At 42.0% G+C, this 18,157-nt stretch overlaps 1 protein-coding gene and 1 non-coding gene across 3 annotated transcripts in view; both read right to left on the reverse strand.

Moving 5' to 3' along the window:
• ASTN1 (astrotactin 1) overlaps nucleotides 1-18,157 on the reverse strand; it is a 267,479-nt gene that overhangs the window by 175,401 nt on the left and 73,921 nt on the right. The gene's annotated exons all lie outside the window — the stretch shown is intronic.
• On the reverse strand, nucleotides 2,699-2,803 carry LOC114233145 (U6 spliceosomal RNA). The gene has a single exon (XR_003619289.2). It is a non-coding gene; the product is annotated as a U6 spliceosomal RNA (small nuclear RNA).

Raw genomic sequence — 18,157 nt, forward strand, 5'->3', positions numbered from 1 at the left:
CTGTACTGTTGACCCCCGATCAACATGGGGTTGAAATGCACAGGTCCACTTACACTCAAACTTTTTCCAATTGACTCACTCAGTTCAATCAACCCATGCATTTAAAACTTGCATTTTCAAGGGTCAACTGGCAGTTGGGAATCTCCATGTGTGGAGGGCCAACTTAAATTATATGAAGATTTTTGATTGTGTAGGCATCAGTGCCCTTAATCCCTTTGTTGTTCAAGGGTCAGCTATATTCTCTCAAAAGCTCTAAAAGCACACCTGCAGCCAGTAACCACAAAGCAAATGATCTCTCCCAAGACTAGAATATCAGACAAGGAATAAAGAGAGTGACTGACTTAATGTGAACCTGGTCCTGACCAGTTTGGCTCAGTGGATAGAGCGTCGGCCTGCAGACTCAAGGGTCCCAGGTTCAATTCCGGTCAAAGACATGTACCTTGGTTGTGGGTACATACCCAGTAGGAAGTGTGCAGGAGATAGCTGATCAATGTTTCTCTCTCATCGATGTTTCTAACTCTCTATTCCTCTCCATTCCTCTCTGTAAAAAATCAATAAAATATATATTTTAAAAAAAAACAATGTGAACCTGAAGTCACAACCTGAATATCACATAGGATCAGCAAAACTGCAAGAACTCTGTAGCAGAGGTTGGGAGTGGTGCTGATGCCATACATGTTGATCACCTCTTAGGTAAACTAAGTGTCTGACCAAAAGGGGGAAATGATCATAAAAAGAAACAACAGACCCAAAATGGACTCACTTGTGCTAAGGCCCATGTCAGCAAACCGAGACATAATGCCCAACTCAGTTTCAGGTTCTTCCAGGAATATATATGTGAACCAATCTGAAATTACCCAGTTAGCACTGGTGAAATAATCTGCCTTAGAGACCCCACACCTTTCACCAAGCTAAGGTGACCTTGCCTAAAACAATCATTCTTTACTAGAAAAAACTTCCTTGCCCCGCCTCCTTCTGCCTATAATTCTTCCATTTTGCACAGCTCCGCAGAGCTCCTTTCTAGCTGCTAAGATGGGATGTTGCCTGATTCATGAATCATTAAATAACACCAATTAGATCTTTAAATTTATTCAGTTGAATTTTGTTTTTTGACATCATAAATGCCAAGCAGTATTGATTGCACTCAAGTGGAGGCTTGCATTCTCATCTTCATCCTGGAGAACAAGGCTTTCCACTCCATTCCTGCAGACCTGCAAGCTCACCTTGCTGACCATGAGCACTGGCTTCTTACACATTCCCAACTGGGGAGCCCAAAGCTCAGTGGGCAGTCAATTCTCCAGGCTTTCTCTAAATCATTTTCTCCTACAGATGTGTGTGTGTGTGTGTGTGTGTGTGTGAGTGTGTGTGTGTGTGTGAAAATATCTGTGTATCAAACCATCATGCTGCACACTTTAAATAGGTACAATTTATTTGTCAATTAGCCCACCTAATAATAGACAAATATGCAAACTGACCATACCTCTGACACACCCACAAGCCACGCCCACTATCCAATCAGAGTGAGCATGCAAATTAACCCAACCAAGATGGCTACAGCCACAGAGAGCAAGATTTCCTAGGTAACAGAGGAAACCAAGCTTTTCGCCTGCCCTTGCCAGGCCTAAGCCTCCACTCAAGCTACAAAGTTTCAATTATAGAAGGTAAACAAATTCAAACAGAAATGGCGGCAGAATGGAGCTTGAGAGAGCAGGCCAGGGTTGCCGCCGGCAACAGGGGAAGCAAAGCTTTCTGCACACCCTGGCCGGGCCCACCTGCTTAAGGCAACAAAGTTTCAATTATAACCCCAACAGAAATGGCTGCCGGCCGCGGAGGGAGCCCCAGGCTTGGTTCCGCTCCAGGCTACAAAGTTTCAATTGTAGAAGGAAAATAAATTCCAGATACCAGGGCCTCCACTTGCGTTGCCAGGGGGCATGGCCGGCCTGCAAACCACCACAGGCCCCTCGCTCAGGCCACCCCACGCCCCAAGGGAACCCCACCCTGGTCAGGGACACCCTTCAGGGCAAACCAGCTGGCCCCTACTCCTGTACCAGGCCTCTATCCTATCTAATAAAAGAGTAATATGCAGATTGATCATCACTGCAACACACAATATAGCTGCCCCCATGTGGTCAAAGATCCTGCCCCCATGTGGACACAAGATGGCCACCACAAGATGGCCAGCAAGAGAGGGCAGTTGGGAGGCACCCGGCCTGCAAGGGAGGGCAGTTGGAGGTGATCAACCCTGCAGGAGAGGGCAGTTAGGGGTGACCAGGCCGGCAGAGGAGGGAAGTTGGGGGCAAACAGGCTGGTAGCGGAGTGGTTAGGGGGTGATCAGACTGGCAGGCAGAAGCGGTCAGGGGCAATCAGGAAGGCAGGCAGGCGAGCAGTTGGGAGCCAGCAGTCCTGGATTGTGAGAGGGCAGTCAGACATCCCTCGAGGGGTCCCAGATTGGAGAGGGTACAGGCTGGGCTGAGGGACAACCCCCCTCCATGCACGATTTTCGTGCACCGGGCCTCTAGTTCTTTAATAAAGTTGGAAAAAAAGAAAAGGGAGTATGTGACTTCTAAAGACTCTTCTCACTCTAAAATTCTTTGATTTTTAAAAAATTTTCCTATGATCTGTAATTGCCATGCTGGGGGCTGAACCTTAAGTTCCTAAAAAAAGTGAAGATGAGAAGTGGTAATAATCTTTTTTTTTTTTTAATATGGAACGTCACGAATTTGCATGTCATCCTTGCGCAGGGGCCATGCTAATCTTCTCTGTATCGTTCCAATTTTAGTATATGTGCTGCCGAAGCGAGCACGGTAATAATCTTATGTATCTTTGTTGTGTTCTTCAGCCTGAGAAAGGAGAGTGTTTACAAAGACTCAAGGAAGTAAAACATTCCATATTATAACTTGCAAAGGTCTTACTTAACCCCTCTCTTTTCACTCATCAATCCTGTGTGGTAGATTCCACGGAATTAGAATCAGAAAGCCAGAGGGTAAGTGAAGATTGCAAGGGCTAAGGCAAATAAGACAGAGACAGCACTAAATCCAGCTTCTCACTCCTCACACAGTGCTCTTTCTACTACACTGTGCTGTCTACCAAAGTGATGCTTATTTATACTGAGAAATCATGAACCACTCTGCTTGTACTTCAGATTAATGAATTAGACACACATAAGTTATACAGCAAAAGTAAACACTCTCAGGAGTTTGAAAAGTTTCGGCTTCTAGACCCAGGAGTGAAATTGAGTTATTAACCAATTCACACAAGGGTATAACTCACGTAGCAATCTGATGTAATTTCCCTGTGACAGACTCCCCTGGAGGATCAGATCTGTTTTTTCCTAGATTCCCATTACCAGTCTGAAGACTTTCTTGACACTGCCTTGGGCCCACTTCTGCAGGCTGACCTGCGTAAATGCTCATTACAAAAGGGATGAAGAGGACCTCTAAATGACCTGACAGATATCCCCTAGAAATGTAGGTCTAGCCATCCAGTACCTGCTGAGTGAATGATGATAGTTTAAAAGAAATACAAAGATCACTTGATTGTTAAAATATGTTGCTGATCAGCTGGTAATAACATGCAGTGAGGGAACACCTTGATAACATCTTTCCCCTTCTCTCTCCCAAATTCTATCTTAATTCTAAAGCCCTTCCTTCTCAACAACCCCCTCCCCCTGCCCCATACACAAAACACCCATCCAGGGGCTGAAAGTGAGAAGTGGGAACCATGCATGCTTCAGGAAGGGTGCATTTTAGAAAGTAGGTGAACTGTCTGCCATTGTGCATTCATCAATAGCACTGCCGCTCATGCTTACTTTCTTCTCCCATCCCTTCCTGCTCTTCTATATGGGTCTGAATCTGTGTTCATACACTTCATGGCACAAGGGACGTTTTCCTCTTTTTCTCATCTCTGTTTATGAGACTTCATTCATGCCCTGGACAGACTTAGTGTTCATAATCTGCTGGATGATGTGATGATCAGGCTGAATCTAACAAGAATAAAGTAGGGCAATTGATAGTTATTACTATTTTTTTCACAATAACTAACTTATATTGAGCATTTACTATGTGGCAGGTAATGGCTAAACACATACATTCTCATTAAGCTATTTGATAGCTGATAAGGTAGGTACTATTGTTATCCAGGACTAGGAAAGTGAGGCAAAAGGAGATTAGGTAACTAGTCAAAGGACTTGGGCACTGTGACTCTAGGTAAGGAACATACTCTTCCTGAAGTCTCACTTTTTCCATTTGACAATAAGTAAATGATAGTCCAGTGAGGGGTCATCAACAGGCAGGCCAACACCTCAACTTCAACCCCTGTCATCACTGACCAATGAAAAGGCTGTAAACACACTGTGTGAGAAGGAAAGTGAGGAGTGTCTCTGGTATCATCCATGTTAGAATGGGAAGGGGGTGGTGGGGAGGCTCAAAACTGGGGCCTACTAATCCATCAATAGATTCTCTTCCTTTGACCTTGATCAAGCCAAGAGAAGTAAGGCATTGTAGGGGTACTTGGACAAACATCAGCCCCCAAACACATACTATCAACACATTATACAATAGTTAATGCTTATGAAGTGTTTCCAATAAAACAGGCACGAAATGCTTTTGTTTCATTTCACTTCATTTTCACAACCATTATATGAGGTGGATAACAATTACAGGTGAGAAGGCTGAGGTACAGAAAGGTTAAGTAACTTGCCTAGCATTATACATTTAGCAAGTGGAGGAGACTGCATTAAATAGGATGTCTACCTTCAGAGTCTGGGTTCTGAACCCTTTATTTCTCCGCCTCTTCCCTATGGGGCATCCTACTATATGCTCCCTGTTATAGGCTAATCTCTAAGAAACTTACCTTCTCATTATAAAGTTCTTGCCTCTTTTCTCTTAATTTCTGCCATAGCCATGTTACTATTAACTGGCATTATGTTTCTTCTGGAGTTTAAGTTTTCATGAGCAGCAATGCTTTGCACATATTTCTACTGCAAGGTGACCCCACCATGTGGGTAGTCCCTCTTGGCTGATCCTGGCATACCCTACCTGTACCACAGATCAAGAAATTAGTAGGTGGAGGTAATGTTGACAATTTCTATTTCTCATTTGGTAGCACTGGCCCATTAACTAGAGGCTATAACAAAACCACTGTTAATGGAGTTTTGCAAAATGAAAAAAAAAAAAAGTTCCGGGTTTTCTGTTTCTGGTGTGTAACAGCACCCTCTAAAGAATACAGCTATAAATTTCATAATCAAGCCATTAAGTTGTGAACAAGAGTCAGGGTAACTGGAATGAGCAGATTATCAGACTTGAGTCAGGACACAAAGGAAAGAATTTAAGGTCAGTTCCATAGTGTTGGTAACTTCTCATTCTGTGGCCAAGAAGACACAGAACTCAAAGGCAAGTCTGTGCCCATGGGCATGCATCCTGCCTGACATCAGTCTTAAAGCTGAGGTCAATTTCAGCTTCTTAGGAACCATGTCTTTTTCATTCATGAAGTTTTCAGTATCTTTTTTGTTTTGTTTGCTGCATCTATATTTTCTGATTACACCACACTCTGGGAAATAAGTTCCATATGAATAATATCTGCTGAGTGAACTAGCACTTCCTTTAATTTGCCCTAAACTTACCTTCATGGACTTACAAATAGAGCTTTGAATCCTAGGCATTGAGTATTTGGTGAACAAAGTCACATATGCCTGATGTGGTAAATAGAGATCACATTCTCTCTTAGTCTTGGCCTTTGTAACATTCATTTTTCTTACATCCTTATTTGGCTATTCCGTCTACTATGTGTTCTGTCTTCACACAACCACACCCACTTCCTACTGCCCAGTGTAGCTGCCTTTCTGTGGGTTCATTAGATGTGTTCCCTAGAGACAAGGCTCCTGCCTCAGAAATCTTTATGCCTCAATTTCTCTATCTTTCAAAAAGTGATTATAATACAAACATCTACCTCACAGAGCTTGTTAGAGTGGAAATGCTTAAAAACATTTGAATATGGAGTTGTCATTGTTATTATTAATGTTAATACAGTCATGAAAGATTAGTCACAAGAATAACGTATTTACTTCCTGGTAAAAGAAATCGATATGATTCTACATGGGTGCAGAGCTCTGCTGTGTTTCCCATGCCTTTCAGGATGACATTGTGCTTCCCTGTTTCAGCCAGGACAGCATGTTGGGTTGATGTTTTCAGAGAACGATTTTAATGAACCCTAGGTTATTTCCCTGAATCCTTAATGAGTGACAGGGAGCCTTTTATTTTATAACTAGAGCTCGACCCTTTATCTGGGAGAGCATTCCTTAATGACATAAAAATCAACCTTCTCTCTTCTGTCCTCTAACATAAATTCTAATGATCTTGCAGTCAGTCTCCATTGTCTCAGCTTTTTAGTATATAAAGTTTAGTATCGTACAAATCATGCATGAGATCTGTTTTTTAAAAAGTAGATTCTAAAGGCAGAACCTCCCAAAGCTTTTTGAAAATCTAAGTAGATCCCCTTAATCAATCAGCATTATGCAATATTGATCATTCAGACTTGATTTCCCTTTATAGACTCCCATTGTTACCATGCCCCTCCCAACCCTGCCAGTGTGTCCATCACTTACACTCATGGTAGGTTCAATTAGTATTGAAGGATTTACAGATCTCATCCATCACCATCAAGGTTGGTGGTTTGCCCCAGTAAGGGCTCAGAGTCCTTACAAATAGGCATGGTCTGCCAGGTCAGGTTGAACTAGCTATTTCAACACCACTTTCCCCATTGTTACCTCTGAAATTCTTCAGGACACATGGATGGATAGTACACTGCACCAGCAGTTTAACTAATCTTGTTACCTGGTTTGGGGTATTCTTAGTAGTCATTATTACTTGTTTTAGTACTTAAATTTCAGGAAAAAACATGTTTGTTGAAATTTCATAAATTCATCAGGAAAAACCAAGGTAAGTCATTCTGTAAGTTACTTTTCTCATTTTTCCCTCTACAATCATGAAAGAATGTGAAAGTTTTCTGACTTGTACCATTTCTTTCTATCTCATGGGGATCTCTTACATTCCTGATCATTCGAAAATCTATTTTTGCTCAATTCATTTCTATTTATTACGTATTATTTCACATGTAGTCATTTAAAAATCTATTAGAGTTTTCCAAATCCTTGCTTTAAAAAAATTTTTTTATATTTAAAATATCAGCACAAACATATACTAGGTAGCTTTTACTTTCTCTGCTAGAGGTTTCCTCAGTCACTTAAGGGACGATTGATATCCTATTTTGGGTTCTCTTCAATTTTTCACAAAGAGCCAGAGGTGACTTTTGGGGGGAAAAAGCTTCTGGTACAAAGATGGCTTTTCTTTCTCTGGGCAAACCTTTCCACCTTAGGTGAGGGATCCCTCAACAGAAATCCCTCAACAGAAACCCCTCAACACATCCCCTAACCTCAGCGGAACAAACCAGAAAGCCTATGCTGACTGGTCTCAGAAGTGAGACCAATGGAGGGGAACTCAGCCTTTGCTGATAGTTTGGGGAGGGACAGGAGAAGAAAATATGTTTTCCATCTAGAGTTTCTAAGATTTAGTAAAGTAGCCTGCCCTGCCTCTTTAATTAGCTGTCTAGAAAGCAAGCCTGTCACATGGGCTGGAGTCTGGATCTATTCAAGAGATTGATTGGAGCAAGACACATCTTTGTCCAATCTAGACAGCTTCGGTTTTACTGGAATTGAGGCAGGCCATAACCTACCAGTGACTCAAGGAAATTAAAGTAATTAAATCTGCAGGTGTGTGTGCATATTTGCCATATTAATGATGGATCTGTGTTAATATAAGTCACAGAAGGCTTCTGCAGGACCCATTCGCATCTGCTAGAGGTGATGCGACCTCACAGAGACACTGCTGCTCCGTGGCACTGACACCGGGAGCCCTGGTTCATGCGGCAATATCTCCTTAACCTCCCCAACTGCTCCCCTCCATCCCAGCTCTGGTGTGGGACGTCTCCCATGACAGCTCCAACTCCAATCGAATTATTTCATAAATGCTGATGGCAACTCAGGTGAAGAAAATGCCAGTTACCGATACCTAGTTAGATATGGAAGGAGCATAATTCGCAGGCATGATTTTGGCATCAGACTATGTTTAAATGTCAACCTCTCTACTTAACACTGATTTGTCTTGAACTGGTTACTTAAGCCCAATAAGGACTATAATATCTACTTTATAGAGTTCTTGTGAGCAGAAAACAATATAATAAATGTGAAGCTTTTAATACAGTGTCTCATAGCTATGGTCACTTTAATGATTTCTCCTTTTCTGACCTTGAAAATATTTTAGCTACTAGAAATTAATTTCCAGCCATGCCTCATAGGCTGCTGGGCTACTTCAGGGTGAGGATCATATTTGGATTTATGGAAAAAACATGTTTGTTGAAATAATTACGTATTATTTCACATGTAGTCATTTAAAAATCTATTCGAGTTTTCCAAATCCTTGCTTTAAAAAAATTTTAGTACTTAAACAGGGAACACCCCGAAACTCCTTGCCTCTGGAGCTTGTGAAAAGACAGATAGGCTGTGCCCTGGGCCTGTATATCCTAGTGCCCGCCCTCTGCTCCTGCTGAAGGAAGCCACCCTTTCACCCACAGCCCTTCCACATGACCCCAGTGGTGGGCACCTCACCTATGGGCAGCCTGTCTGTAGACTGGGCCGTGAGTCACCACGTGGCTCAGCACAAGAAGATGAGCTAATCAGATCCTTACTCTTAGGGGTTTGAAACCGGGAATATGGAACCAATCAAGCATATTGCAGGGAGATGCAGAGAGAAGCACAGATGGGAGTCTGGGCCTAGGGCCACTTCAAGCTGGAGAGATGAGGAAATAGAAAAACCATGAGCCAGTAAAGCTCGAAGGTGGAGAAAAGACAAAGCTCGAAGGTGGAGGAAATGCTAGGCACAATGGCGAGGACTAGCAGTAGCAACTGAGCAGAGATGAGGCACACGGATGCAGGGCAGCACAGGGAACACCCCGAAACTCCTTGCCTCTGGAGCCCCAAGAGCTGGCCTGGAATCAGGTCCGCCTGCCTTGAGGCCCAGCAGGAGCATGGCTCCCTTTCCTTCTTTCCTGGGATTCCTGTGAGGTCACTGCCTCCTGCTGACATGTGTGCATTCTGACCAGCCCTCCCATCACTGAGTAACTTGAGTGAATCACCATGCCTGCAATCAAAGAGCCTGCCCACTGAGAGGTGAGCAATCCTCAGAATTGTGAATGCTCAAGAATTCTGAACTCTGGCTCCTCACTGGCTGGCCTTCATCACGGCACCCAGCACAGGCCTCCTCTGATCGTTTGTCATAGCTTATATAAGAGTCTTTTTTTTTTAATTTCCAGAACAACAGGTAAATATATACCATTCTTTATTTTTAATATTCAATAATATTCTGCTAGTTTCAGGTGTACAACATAGTGGTTAGAAAATCATGTAATTTACAGTGTTCCCCCAATATTTCCACTATCCACCTGGCCCCATACATAGTCATTACACTATCACTTGACTATATGCCCTACATCTCTGTGACATTCTGTAACTACCAATTGGTACTTCTTTTTTTTTTTAATATATTTTATTGATTTTTTACAGAGAGGAAGGGAGAGGGATAGAGAGTTAGAAACATCGATGAGAGAGAAACATGGATCAGCTGCCTCCTGCACACCCTCTACTGGGGATGTGCCCGCAACCAAGGTACATGCCCTTGACCGGAATCGAACCTGGGACCCTTCAGTCTGCAGGCCGACGCTCTATCCACTGAGCCACACCGGTCAGGGCCCAATTGGTACTTCTTAATCCCTTCATCTTTTCCACCTAGTCCCCAACCCCTCCCCTCTGTCACCTGTCAATCTCTTCTATCTATCTATGAGTCTGTTTCTGTTTTGTTCGTTTGTTTGTTTTGGTCTTTAGATTCCACATATGGTATTTGGCTTTCTCTGTCTGATTTATTCTTTATGAGAGAAACCATCAAAGAAAATGTTCGTTTAGACCAGGGGTTCTCAAACTTTTTAAACAGGGGGCTAATTCACTGTCCCTCAGACCATTGGAGGGCCGGACTATAGTTTTAAAAAACTATGAACAAATTCCTATGCACACTGCACATATCTTATTTTGAAGTAAAAAAACAAAACGGCAAAAACACCCGCATGTGGCCCGCAGGCCGTAGTTTGAGGACGCCTGGTTTAGACAGTGAGAGAGTACAGTAGGCCCTGGCTTCTTCAGAATTTTCACAGTCTAGCCATGGCCCCACATTCTCTTTGCAATTTACCTTCCATCTGCAAAATGGAAGTCACAATAGCACAAACTGTGTCAAGGCAAAATACTGCATATGTAAGGTCGAGATATGCACAGACAATGATGCTGGGTAGGCAATGCATTCTTTATTATAAAAGATTCTCCTTTGCCAAACCCACGTAACTTAACAGTCAGCAATAAGTAAGAAAACAAAAAAAGCACCATACATGACAGCTAAAAATCAGAATTTGATAAAATATTCTACTTCTACAGTGATACTATCAAATTAAAAAAAAAAAAAAAGAATTTGAGTAGAAAAAAAAACAACACAAAACACCCGGTTTGTTTATTAGTTTTGCTCCCAATGCCACCAAATGGACCTCAATCTGAAATGGCTTTTTAAATCAAATTTGCTGTTCTCCAATTCTGCAACTTACTCTTTATGCTAATTTGTCTGCACCTGCAGGGACAAAGAACCTGGCAGCATTGAACATGAGATCCAGGAAGAAAAAGCAACACAAAGATTCAGGAAATGAAACCAGGACTAAATCATATTAGGTGTATAAAGGCTGGACTTTTTCTAAAACAAGGAGAGAGGGGAGCAAATGTCTGAGAGAGTATCCAATTGTAAACATGACAGATGCTTGGAGAAAGGAGCTGGTGTCTTTCCCAGGGCCCAGAAGGATGGCAGCCTAGGGGTGTGGGGCAATTAGCAAGGCTAAGTGTTGGGGCCAAGCTAAGTCTCTCCCAGCCTACACACCCCTTTCATTATGGGGGTGGGGAGACTATAAAAATATCTCAGGAAGTTTTATCCTTCAGGAAGTTAGCCTCTAAGACCGGGTGGGAAACCTTTTGTCTGCCAAGGGCCTTTTGGATATTTATAACATCTGCAGGCCATACAGAATTATCCACTTAAAAATTAGCCTGCTATATTTGGTCAAATATTTGATTAACTCATCCCTAATGCCTCGGCAGGGCCAGACCAAATGATTTCACGGGCCTTATAGAGCCCATGGACCGGACCTTCCCCACCTCTGCTCTAAGACCTGCAATTAATTCTCCCTTCCATTTTAAAATGTCTTTATTTAGGGCTCTGTTATGAAAGAAGTACCACCATTTTAAGGAAAAGACTCAGTCGCAATTCTTCCATTTCCCCCCATTATCTGGGCCTTCAAACATGTCACCTGCCTCCCCTGCTGTCATGTTATCAGGAGTGCTCTCGAGTGGCTGGAGACCAAATGGAGTATCCGAGCCACCATAAACCTAGGGATACAGTGCTGCACAGGATGTTAGAGATACTGCTTGTCCTCATTTTACAGAAGCCCAATCCTTCCACAACATATACTCCACCCCCTCCCACACCTCTATTTAAAAAATAACAAAAGCTCAAAGAATTAAGCATTTTGCCCAAGGTCACAAGGAACTTTAGCTCATAAGAAACCAGGGAATGAATCTCAGACCAGGGTTCTTTCTGTTATACTGCCTCTCAAAATTCAGAAATTTAAATATAACTTTTATATACTACATTGCTGCTACTTTGAATATTTCTCTATTGCCCTGTCCACTGTATTTCATTTTCGACTCTTTGCACTGTATAAAGCACTGTTGAAATTCAAGTCTGTCAACAGCTGGTAACTGCTGAGGTCCAATGAATGCTGTGACTATTATGTGTTTAATGCTCAAGCAAAAATGCCAATTGCCATCTTGGAGTTATTAGACCTAGGGAAAAAAATCAATTTGGCACATACAATGTTCAACAGCCACTCTCCTCCTGCCTTTCCTCTTTCCTGATAAGCATCTCTTCATTCCTCCATGCTTGCCCCACCACCAAGCGTGAAAGAATGCAGGCTTCACAGACCTCCACAAAAACTTTAAGTAAAATTAAATACAAAGGGAATCAATTTTTATCCACTGCTTGATTTTCAGTAGGCTAGCTGTCTTATTTCCTTTAGACCATTACTAGCTTCTTTTAGAAATAAGGTCACTTGTATGGTAATTGTATCCAACGCATTTCTGCAGCAAATGACACAAACTCATTCACTAAGTCGTCTTTCCATTAACTAATTAATTGGTAAGAAGAGTCTTGTGTGTCCATGTTTGTAGACATAACGATTTGGAAAATTAGGGGTCAAATGACTTACTCAAAAATCACACCAGGCAACAGGATCAGAGGCACGATCCACAGTTCCTGCTTCTTCAGTCCGATTTGTCATTGGAGACACAGAGGAATGTCTTTTAGTGAAACTTCTTGAGATTTTTATGTCCCTAATTCTGTTCTGTTTCCCTAGGGAGGAAGTGTAGTGAAGGGGGAAAAGAATGGACTTGAGATCCAGACAGACGTGGTTAGATTCCCAACTCTGACATTTGCTAGTCATGGGTTCCTAGGCAGGTTACATAACTTCTAGCCCTGTGTCTTCATTTGTAAAATGTAGGTGATAATACACACTGTGAAGGGTGTATGAAGATTCAGTGGGCCCATCTGTGAAATCCAGGCACTCAGCACATGTGTACATCCTTCCTGCCTGCATTTTTTTTTCTTGGATAATTAAAATATAACTGAGCCACCAGAGAGATGACAAACTCTAGAATGTGGAAACCCATCCTGACTCATTTCCAATTAAGCTTTGAGTTCTAATATTTAAACTTAAAAATAAGATACATTTTGTAGAAAAAAATACATTGATGGTACCACTTTGAATGCAAGGGTCTTCTTACTGGGCAGCATGGAGCAGAGAAAATTTGAAGTTGAAAAAGAAACACTAAGGATCTCTTGTTTAGCTTGGCCACCAATGAGGTATGTAAACATTTATTCATTTATTCACTCACTCCCTTAAACAGTATTTTACTGATTCCTACCAAATAATAAAGTTTACAAATATGAATGAACTTACCCATAAGGAGTTCACATTCTAGAATGGCCAAGGGAAAAAAAAATAAAACAACTAGGAATGCAATCAAGAAATTGTGGAATATATATATATGGGACAGAATAAGAGTATAAGGAAAGAGTACCCAGTTCTTCCTGAGAGTCACAAAGGTCTAGAAGAAGAGGTGACATTTGTACTAAGTTTAAGGGTAAGCATGGTCATCCCAGAAGAATGTGTATGGCAAGTGGAAGACACTCTGGCCATACTCTTGGCTATGCTATGGAGCCAGGTAATAACAGCGGGGCACTCTCTGAGAACATCAGGGTGGCACAGGGCAGGCGGCATGAACCTGAAGAGCTCACTGGAGGCCAGATTACAGAGGACACTATGCTGTGCTTAAGAGGTTGAACTTTACTCTCCAGGCTAAAGAGAGTGAAAGACAAGACCTGATTTTTGCTTTTTAAAAAGGTGGCTGTGGAATGTGAAGATCAGGAGAGCTGAGACCAAAGACACAAAAATCAACTACTACAGAAAGGAGAATAGGGAGAAAGCAGAAGGGAAATGGAAGGGGAGGGTGGATTAACAGAGTGAGTCACTGCTTGAATGTGGGGATGACGGAATGAAGGGACAAGGGGAAAGGAAGACCTCTGGATAACCCTGAAAGGCTACCGTGGGCTTCCGCCATTTTCCTATGAAAGAAAGAATAGGAAGCAAGTTTGGGTGAAGGAGTAGAGGTTGGATATGCTGAGTTTGAATTCCATGTTAGATCTCCACATAGGAATGAATCATTGATAAGGAAATGGACACATGAGAGGCACATGGGAAATTCTCCTCTAAGGTCAATAACAAGTTATGGTCAGTTGAAGCCACGGGAATGAATAAATTCAATCTATGAGTGTGCAAATGTGTAAAGGTTAGAGGGCAAGGATGATAGCAGGGACAATAGTATTCTTTAAGGAAAAGGCTTTCCTGGGCCTCAGTTTCCTCTTCTGTTAAGTGAGAGGGGTGAGATCCTGTGCTCTCTCAGGCGAGTGACACACCTCCATACCCTCACTTTATGTTTTTCTCTTTGGCTCAGGCTTCCACTCACAAGCGGCTCTCTTTTCTTTCTTCTACCTTTGTTATTTTGGGAAAAGGCTGTTTGAAGCTTAAGCACCTCTGAAGTGGCCTCTTGATCTTTCTGTCACAAGAACACACATACAGGGGGACTTTCCAGAAGAAGAAAAGGCGAGCGAGAATCAGGGCAGGTCTCCGTGCCAGGACGTGGCCCTTCTCATGCCTTCAAAGAAGCCAAAACAGTGTGGATTTCCCTCCCACTCCTCAGGTGTTGGGGGAGGTGGTTTTGATATAAACCAGAATAATCATGCAGGTACCTTTCATTAAGTACTCTGGCATCCCTTCAACACTCTCCCTCCTCCTGCAGGGAGCCCCGCCACCACAGATGTGCCTAAGGTATTGGGACCTCATTACTTGCTAGTAGACAAAAAATTATTAGAACCATAAAATTTTCATTGCCCATATCCCCATTTATATCTTTACTCACTCTTCCTCTTAATAATGCACAATATTTCCAATATTTTACATCCCACCTGTGCAAGGCACATGTTATCTGTGTAAAATACACCCAAATTTCTATTTAATTCAAGGTAAAGAGAAGGGAAATTCAATTGATTTTTTGTATACTGCCCGTTTCTCATTAGCCTTGACTTCTTAAGCCCTCCGGTTAAGAGCCAATGCTTATTTTCATGGCTGCATGACTAGATTTTATTACATTTGTATCAAGAGGCAAGATACTCTCATTTAATATGTGGAGAAATAGGTTTAGTGACCTGCTGCCAACAACTGGCCACGGATCAGTATATTTTCCTTATTATGTGAGTCCAGGGCCATACGTTTTTGGTTGTCTGGGCACAGTATACATAAAAAGTCTTGGTCATCACATACAAATTAAACACTAGTGATCTATCACCCTCATTCTGGAACCACCCAATACCAGGAGATGACAGCTCTCAGAATTTCCCACAATTCTTGTAGGAAAGCTGTATATCCAAAAGCATCATTCTTTTCTCTATCATTAAAGAAAAAAAAAAAAACTGCTTCATAGCATCTTTTAAAATGAAACCATTGTTTTCAGGTATTGGAAATTAGGAATTCCAAGTAAAGTCAGAAATTAATGAAAACACAGCAACTGGGGCTTCGGCTTCCTCCGTATAAAACTGGGGCTAGGCATTCCATTTCTAAACCCTGGAATAAAATGCTTTCCTCTTGCAAAGGCCCATTTCATCCCGGAAAGGCCACAAAAGAGTTCTTTTTCCCTTGTTTTGTGTGTGTGTAGCTCTTTTTCCAAATCCTAAATCATTAACAGTCTACTAAGTGGTCCTCTCTTGTGGTCTCTCAGTGGTAACTACCTGGGGTCAGGACAACAGGATTATAAATTAAATGTAGAACTGTAAGGGAATCTTAACACCATGTGGACCAATCCCTGCAGGAAGTTCTTCTGCCCTGCCCTGCCCTGCAGGGACCCAGACCAGTGAGAGCCTGGAGGTCTCTAGGTAGAGTGTCCCACAGCCTCCTCCAAATCCTTCTCCACAACATGCTTATCCTACCTTACTAAGATGTTTTTCTTCAATTGTCAGAGTAAATTCTCCCTTGTTGTCATTTAAACCTGTTCCTTTTAGCTTTGTCTTCTGTGGAGGTGAAAAGTATCTACTTTGGAGCCTCCTAATAATATCTGCAAATAGGGGATCACTGCCCTCTGGAGTGTCATACACTTGTGACCATGAAGCATAGTCCTGCTCGGTTCCACATCCGTAGAGGAAATTAAGTTCTCGTAGACACACTTCTGAAGAGGGAGGCATGGTTGGGGGTGTCACAATTTCCACTTAGGAGGAAAGAAAAGCAAGGGCAAGAGAACCATCTGGTTATGCTTCACCACAATCCTAGGTCCTACACGCCTCCCACCAAAGACCCAGGCTGTTCCAAGGGTTTATGGAACTTCCCAATCACAGACTGCCAAAGAGTGTGTCTCTCCCAAAATAAGAATCTCTAGAGTGGGTACATTCTGAGCTCAACTCCTGTTTTCATAACTCAAATCTATCATCCCAATCTACCTATAACAGTGATGGCGAACCTATAATACGCATGTCAGCACTGACACGCATAGCCATTTCTGATGACACGCGGCCGCATGCCGAGGATGAAACATTTGCTGCTCCTGAGGATGAAACATTTGCGACTAGAGTCTTGGAGTTAGTTTTTTCCTCAAAGTGACACACTACATGAGTTATGCTCAGTTTTTTGGCGAAGTTTGACACACCAAGCTCAAAAGGTTGCCCATCACTGAGTCCTGTAAGAAAGGTGAACTTCATTAATGTCCTTGTCTTTCATGTTAAGATTTGTCATATCTTCACTTTTCCTTTCATATCCATTCCAACTTAGAGGAAAGCTACTGTTTCTTTTACCTGAGCCCTTAATCCTCTCCCTCACTTGCTATCTCTGAAGGAAGACCTGTATTGACCCAGGCCAGGCACTGTGTTAGGTGTTACAAATGCTTGTCTCATTTGATCACAGATGACTTTGGTTCTGCTCCTAAACATCTAAATGATACTGACCATGTCAATTACCTTTCTCTGGGCCCCAGTTTCTTATCTATAAAGCAATGTGATTGCACTAAAGGATTTATCATGCTTCTTGACATCTTAGAAGGAAGAGAAAACATTTGGTTGTATATGTTAGAGTAGGACCTAGAGATGAAATAGCCCCAGGTTTCTCAGACATCTTTAAAAAAAATAGATAGAGAGCCTGTATCATCTTTTTCTTCCTCTTTACTATACTTACTTATTTTTTTCTTTTTATTCAAAGACATATCTGACTCACATAGCCCAGTGACAAGGTCACAGTTTTTGAAGTCAGGCAATATGAATTTGAAACCTATTTTGGCACCTACAAGCCACATGACCCTGGAAAGGCTACTTAACTGATCAGAGCTTCAGATTCCTCACCTATAAAACCCAGCTACAGCAGCAATGTGCACCTACAGAATCCCTACCTCCCAGGATCATTGTTAGAGGAGACTGAGATGAAGAGTCTGATTCACACAATGGTTGGCACAGGGGAGGCATGGAATACATGTGTCCCTGGTTTCCTCTTTCTCTTCTCTGTTCTTTCAATAGCAAGGTCAGAATTCCTATCAGGTTTTAACAAATACCACAAATACCTCAGGGACACTTTTCACTGTCTCAGTGGCTCCTAGGTAGGCTGCTGTCATGGGAAATGACTGACCTACTGGAACCCCCTCATTATCTGATGAAATAACAGCGTCTGACCACCTGTCCAATTCTGGTGTTATATTAACACCACTAATACATGGTGTTAGTTAGTAGCAACACAAAAATAAGCAACTAGACTTCTATTATTCATGTGGTTTTCACTCAAGCCTCTCATAATGCCCCTTAGGGAAGGGGATCTACACAGCTAATTTTGTGTTCCTCAGAAAAGGAATCTTTACTCAAACTCAAAAAGTATGATCTGATGCAAAGATGTGTCTATATTATGGAGGCTTTTCAGATGTCTGGTCTTTTATAATAGAAGAGACACCCTGCCCTTCCCCCATACACCTTTTCCTAGGATTTTTATTTCCTCCTTCTTGCCCCTCTAATGGGACCTTCTCTTTAGTGTCATGAATCCATTTGTCAAACTCTTTTCTCCACCTTTACCTTTTTTCTCATGTTAACTAGTTTTAGACATGAATACAAATTTTCAAAAAGGAAAAAACAGCCATAATCCTAAAACCAAACAAATATACCAACCAACAACATCAACAATTAAACTTCAAATAGATATATGTATATCTAAACTGCAAATAGATACACGCCCTTCTAGAACATGAGGGCCCTGGGATCCATCTATGCCTCAGCATGGGAAGAGGGGATGGAGAAAGAAAGTTATGGAAACAAGATTAAATACTCTTTAATACTAAATGCCATTAACCATCACATGTCTCAAAGAACACTTAATGATGTGGCAAATCACTTAC

The sequence above is a fragment of the Eptesicus fuscus genome, chromosome 22, assembly GCF_027574615.1.
Source record: "Eptesicus fuscus isolate TK198812 chromosome 22, DD_ASM_mEF_20220401, whole genome shotgun sequence".
In the NCBI taxonomy this organism is placed as follows: Eukaryota; Metazoa; Chordata; class Mammalia; order Chiroptera; family Vespertilionidae; genus Eptesicus; species Eptesicus fuscus.